Source organism: Rhagoletis pomonella, unplaced genomic scaffold (genome assembly GCF_013731165.1).
Source record: "Rhagoletis pomonella isolate Grant_MI unplaced genomic scaffold, Rhpom_1.0 Rhpom_scaffold_00008, whole genome shotgun sequence".
Lineage (NCBI taxonomy): Eukaryota > Metazoa > Arthropoda > Insecta > Diptera > Tephritidae > Rhagoletis > Rhagoletis pomonella.
The window spans coordinates 31,535,448-31,541,860 of NW_023458562.1; the positions used below are offsets into that span (position 1 = coordinate 31,535,448).

The window sequence follows — 6,413 nt, forward strand, 5'->3', positions numbered from 1 at the left end:
TAAGAAAATACGTTTACGTATATGTATGTATTATTTTTACTGCTGTTGTTTGGATCGACGCTATGCTTCGTAAGCGTGAAATTACATCATCCTTGGACAATACTCAAGTGAAGATCACAACCGTGAGAGGCTGCCCTTTCTCGCTTGCTTTGGTCACTTGTGGGGGCCTACCTCTTAATCAGACTACATGAGTTCGGTTACGATGTATACGCAGAGGACCTGGTAATTATAGCTACGGGAAAATTCGATAGTACATTCGACGGAGTAGTTGATCCACCTTGCAGCTGAAAACAACAAATCTGCTTGAGCTGACGGCAGGTTTTGATAAACTGCATGCCCCGAATAAACACATGACTGCCGACTGGCACCAAGTGCGACCCATTTTCCAAAGAGTACGCCCTGGTCATATGCACCAACTATCACGATATCATTGCTTAGAAGATTTTATGTAGCCTATTGTGTGAAAAGCTAAAGTCCACCGTCAACGAACTGTTTGATCTTTATCAGTGTGGCTTTAAACCTGATAAGTCTACCGCAGACCAGGTATTTAACACACGCTAAATCTCTTGAAATATCCGAAAGAGGAGGAGTGGTATACACCATATATTTGTCGATTTTATAGACGCTTTCGGCAGCACGAAAAGAATACGTCTGAATTTGGTATCTCCTACGAAACGAATAAGACTCTTGAACCCAGACGTTGACCAATACTGTAAGAGCCGTCAGAATTGGAAAGAACTGCTTCAAATCGTTTGATATCAAATGACTTTTTTAATATGATGCTGAGGAAGAGAAACGACTAGCTTTATTTTTAAGTATTAACCAAAATCGCATAGGTGGTTATAGCGTCAAACAAGAAGAAAAATCCGTCCTTTTTGTGTGTTAGAAATGCCGAAAGCGCCGAAAATAGTTTAGTCCTGCGATTCTAAATTACAATCAGAGAAGATGGCTTTCTTATGGGCCAGAAATTCGATTCCGTTCAGTACCTCAATTACTCAGCAGGAAACGTAGAGAGCACAGCAGTATTAAATAATTGCTGGAAGGTTCTTAAGCCTTCGGCATTTTACTGAGTAAATACATATAACCTTGTAGACAGTTGGAAAGTCAAACTGTCAATTTTCTACCATCGCAAATAACACAACAAAACAAGTTCAAAAGCGACTAAAAGTGTATTAGAAATATATGTAATGCCAGGGTTGGCCATTCGTTGCGGCCTACAATGATACAGTAATTTTTATATTTTCTTACTACACATTTCCGTAAGAAACATACGTACATACTTATGTAAATCTAAAACCGAATGGAAAAAGTTTTGAAAATAATTTCAGCAACATTCTTTTCATAGTTTCGAGTACTGCAACACTTTTCATGTTCAACATGTCTGAGGCATAAGGAAATACATACATACATATATGAAGACAGGGATGAAGGATTTTAGCATGTATTATATTATAATATAATCTATAGCGATGTGTGGAAAAGAGATTGCTGAATACATACGTACATACGTTGTGGGTGAAAGAATATCGTTAGGGTCTGTTGAATATAATGAAAATTCTTCAAGCAGCAACTTTTACACTTTAGTGCGTCGGCTGTAGGAAACAACAATACAAGTAAGCAACAACTATAAAAGAGTAACAACTACACAAATAACATCAGCAACAACATATACATAGAAGTAATATTGGCTGGTGATTGCATCAACATCGTCAACAAAACGACAAGTTTGCCGACACAACAACGAATCAGCCGAATGGCTAAAGCGACAAGGTGGTCTTGAAAACCCCGGAGAAAAGAAGAAAAGAAAGCACCAAGCATGTCTTGTAAGTTTTCGTTATGCCTGTTGTTGCCTCATACTTCCGGTTATGCTCGCCACTCAATTGTTGCCACAACTTCCGCTTTCTAAGCTGCTTTTGTTGCGTAAGAAGTGAGCGTGGATAATTCAAAACTTCAAAAAACTAACGTCTGGCTCTAGTAAAAGCGAAGCAAAACAACAACAACAAAAATAATTGTAAAAAAAAATAAGTTTGTAAGAATCTTAGCAAAAAGGCGACATTTGCTTCGATGGTTGGCAACGCCATGCCATCACGTTGCTAACAATGACAAAACGCGCGCTAAACAGCCAAGCGTTTGCAAGGAACCGGCAACAAATAACAATGGCAACAGCCGTTGCTACTACGACAAACAATGCTTGTTGCAACATTATACGGCTAGTGGTAAAGAAAAACAATTACAACTGTAGCAAAAACAGTGGGGTATTTCATATAAATCAGCGAAGTGACTGCTTTGAAAAATTTAAAAAAATGAGAGCAACCTATGTCCATCCCTGTTCATTCGCTATTTTCACTAAGAAGCTAAGACCCGAAATGCTTCGGTTGTGGGCTTTTGAGAGCTGCATATGTGGGGATATATTAACCTCATTTCATCAAAGTGGCTGTGGCGGTAAAGATTTTCTACTAGGCTCTTGAAGTAATTTTTTATCTCAGCACATGAATTCTTGCCGGCTAAGATTCTGAAAAATATCGAAAGTTGCAAATCACTGAACTGACGGTTCTCAGCTACTCGTTAAAAGATCATTAGTAGTTAAGGAACTCCCCACACCTTTTTTGCTTCAGCACGCCAAGTCATCAGCCGTAGAAACCGTTACTAAGATAACTTGATCCAGAGGCCCAGTATTCCCGGTCCGTTTGGAGCGAATCATCATCATTCATCAGAATCAAATTTAATACTTTTTAAACGTTTCTTAATAGAAAAAACATCCCCCACCTAGACCATATCTGCTTGTGATTTGAAAGATATATCTTAGAAAAAGAAGCCAACGTGAACCTTTTCGACAAATCTTGAGCCACTATTATGCTGATGACATTTCCTATAAACCTATAGACTTCAGAAGCTTATAGTTAGACAACCCGTGCTATTACAAATGGATTAATTTTGTAGGGAACAGTTGTGAGCTCTTTTATGGCCAATGTGAGCTGGTGAAGGGGTATGCCAAATCTCCCTTCATTTGCATGGGGATACTTTCAAGAGTTAAATAAATATTCAAGATCTGGGGCATCTGAACCGATATCAGTTGGCAAACTTTTGTTCATTTTACGAAAACGTCTGTAAAACAAGCAAAATACTTCCCAATAAACACTTTTGCTATATCTAAAACAGATCTTGTCGGTTAAAAGCAGAAAAGGAAATCTGAAATTTCTTAATTTTTCTGGACTGTTCCCATGGGCTATGGCAAACATTTTTAAGATTTAATATTCAATTTTAGTTATCAGAACTTTATATTTTCTTTTTTAAGTAAAATAATCGGTATTATAAGTTATTCCTCGTTTTCCTCAAACTCATTATATTATCATAGTTTCGGAACTTTTTTTCACTTAATTCTTCTTTCTGTTTTCAAAGCTGAAATGCTTTGCGCCTAAAATCAACACAGCAAAGCATAGTCAATAATAACAACAACAACGCTATATATTCTCTTCTATTTATAGACAAACCGTGGTGCTCTCTCTCCCATATACATACACTTTGAACAAATTATGGGCTGATCGTTGATCGCGCGGTAGCTGATATGCAGCATTGTGCAGCAAATCATTTATATCCCATATGGTCTAGTGGCTAGGATATCTGGCTTTCACCCAGAAGGCCCGGGTTCGATTCCCGGTATGGGAAGTGAATTTTTTTAAATTTGTTATTTAAATTTTTATTACTTTTAATGAATTTTTGCGAGCATTTTCAAATTGTTTCTTAGTGCTTTTTAAATTTTAGCAAACAATTTCTTTATTTGTATGTATTTAGATAATTTTTTTGTTCAGGGCAATTACATAGTGTCTGGTGGGTGTGATCATTTGTGAGTTACAACTAGATATGACAGTGAAAGATATTTTTGTATTTAATGTATATAATTTCTCTAAAAAAACAATTTCCAAGTTCTTTGCAACTATTATTTGGGAACACCGGAAATATCACCGATAAATTTCCGATTTTAGTTTCTTTTAATTTATTTTATTTTATTTTATTTTATTTTATTTTATACTTTATTTATTGTGCTTGATTTTCTATTATCCTTATAATGTTTTCCCTTTATGGGTTTCGGTTATATTTTTTAATTGTTTACCTTTCTTATTTTTTTTATAAAATTTTATTTATTTTTAATATAATATTTAAATTTAGATTTATTTCAATTTATCTAATTTAGATGTATTTTTTATTTAACTTTACTTCATTTATTTTTGTTTTATTATAAATATTTGTAATTTTAGTTGAAATATCATTTTTTATTTTAATTTTTTCTTTGTTTTGTTTTAGAGCAAAATATAGTCATCTAATTGTATTGTAATATATGTAATTTTAGATTTTTTTTATTTTATTTTAAGTAATTAATTTTTTATTTTATGTATTTCAGTTAATTTTTTTTGTGGTGCTTTGTTTAATTTTTGTTCTGTTTTTACTTAATTAATTTTTATCATCTTTATTTTATTTCCTTTTTATGATACATTTTTTATTTTTAAGGGTTAGTATAATTTTCAAGATTTTGATTTATTTTTATTTCGGTTTAGTTTTTTTACTTATTATATTTATTTTATTATATTTATAGTTTTATTTGACGTTAGCTAAATTTTATTGTATCATTTTTGACTTAGAGGAAGATATAGTAAGTTAATTGTCTTTAATTTGAGTTATTCAATTTTCGATATTTTAGTTTTATATTAACTAATTAGTTTTTTTTATTTTAATTATTATTATTTTTTTTTATCGTGTTTTGTTTCTTTCGTTTTACTTAATTTATTTTATAAATTTTTTATTTTTATATATTCATTTATTTATTTTTTCGTGTAATTTTGGATTTTACGTTTTATATTTTAAATTACACCTCCTTATTCACCCACTGTCCCATCTCGTGCCAGTCGTTCAGTGCGCGCGAACGAAAATCATTTCACGGCTGTCAAATTTTCTATTAAAAAGCGTTATTTGCTTTCTTTGCGTACTGCGGTGCTACGTCGAACGTCGTCTGCGAGTCAAAAGTGATTGGCGGGATCTGTCAAAGTAGGTGTGGAGCTACACTTGAAGGCATTTATGTGGATCCTGATGTTCGCTTTAGCCGCTGAAGTCTGGGGTGGCGCCATAAAACTGCAAGTGTTGTAAACAATTGGTGCGTCTGGTTGGAAATTGTTGTTCAACTGTTGCTGCGGCAAAAACAATAACCAGCACCAGAGGAGGGGAATTAGTCGAGGACAGAGTACGAGTGGGGGAAGCTTAAGAACAATGGAGTGGCTGACGTTGAGTTAATGAAGTTTTTACTTGACATTCATGCTTTCGCATAAAACTTAAACTCTTTAAAGACGTTAAGCAGTAAGTTTTTGTTTTAAAGCAAACTTAAAAATATATAGAAATAGCAATAATTTAGAGTAATTGCGTTTCAAGCGTATAAAAATGAGAGGGAGACCACTTAGTTATTTGATTAGGGTTTGAATTTTCCCTTTTAGCCTGAAACGACTGAAAAGTATATGTTTACAATACTTTAATTTAATTAAGTAAAAACCAAAGCAATTAAACTGCAGAAAATAATAAGTAAATAATGGCCAACTTTACTTTGGCAAGTGCATACACAATTTCAAATTTTTCATGCACATTGCCAACAAACTACCCACTAAACTTGTGACAAGTTGGCAAATGTCCTTGCGCTCACTCACTCACTCACTTACCTACACACTCAACCAGCCGCTCAGGCATGCAATGTGTGTTTTTGCAGTGACACTAAATTTATGATTTATGCGCCGATTCGTGAAATTACAAGAACAAGGACCTCATCACCTTGCCTCCCTGCGCAGGCAATTCAACTTTTACGAAATTGCAATTATGACTAAATTAGATGCATAAGTACACACACAAATGAGATAAAACTATAGTGGCGCATGAGCCTGATGTGATGATGACTTATGTGACCAACGAGCATGAAATGTAGGTCAAGTTTACACACGAGCTTTTGCAAAAGTGATTAAAAAGTTGCGCTGCCATTATACAAATATAAATTTACTCGTACCTCATCTTTTCGGTGCATCCAGCTATTTGCGCGACACATTAGATGGAATCGAAAAAGTTTCCGCTGCATATGTTAATCACGGCAATTCAGTGCAGTGTACGTAGATATTCACAAGTGCTGGGATATACATTTTTTTTTACAAAATTGCTCACATATCAGCAAAAGCTCCACTAAGAAATTAGTGGAGGACTAATTAATCTTCAACGGTATACATACATAGGGATCAGTTTGGGATATCATAAATAATATAATTGCACCCTTTAAAAATACATGTGACTCTTAGATATTCCCTTTAGAGACTTCTACTTCTTCTAATTGCTAACTGGTGCCAATTAGAAACAGCAAGCATAGCCAAGTCCTTCTCCTCTTGGTCCTT

At 34.3% G+C, this 6,413-nt stretch overlaps 1 non-coding gene across 1 annotated transcript; it reads left to right on the forward strand.

Moving 5' to 3' along the window:
• Positions 1-3,594: 3,594 nt before the first annotated feature.
• Positions 3,595-3,666, forward strand: Trnae-uuc. The gene has a single exon. It is a non-coding gene; the product is annotated as a tRNA-Glu (tRNA).
• Positions 3,667-6,413: the final 2,747 nt, after the last annotated feature.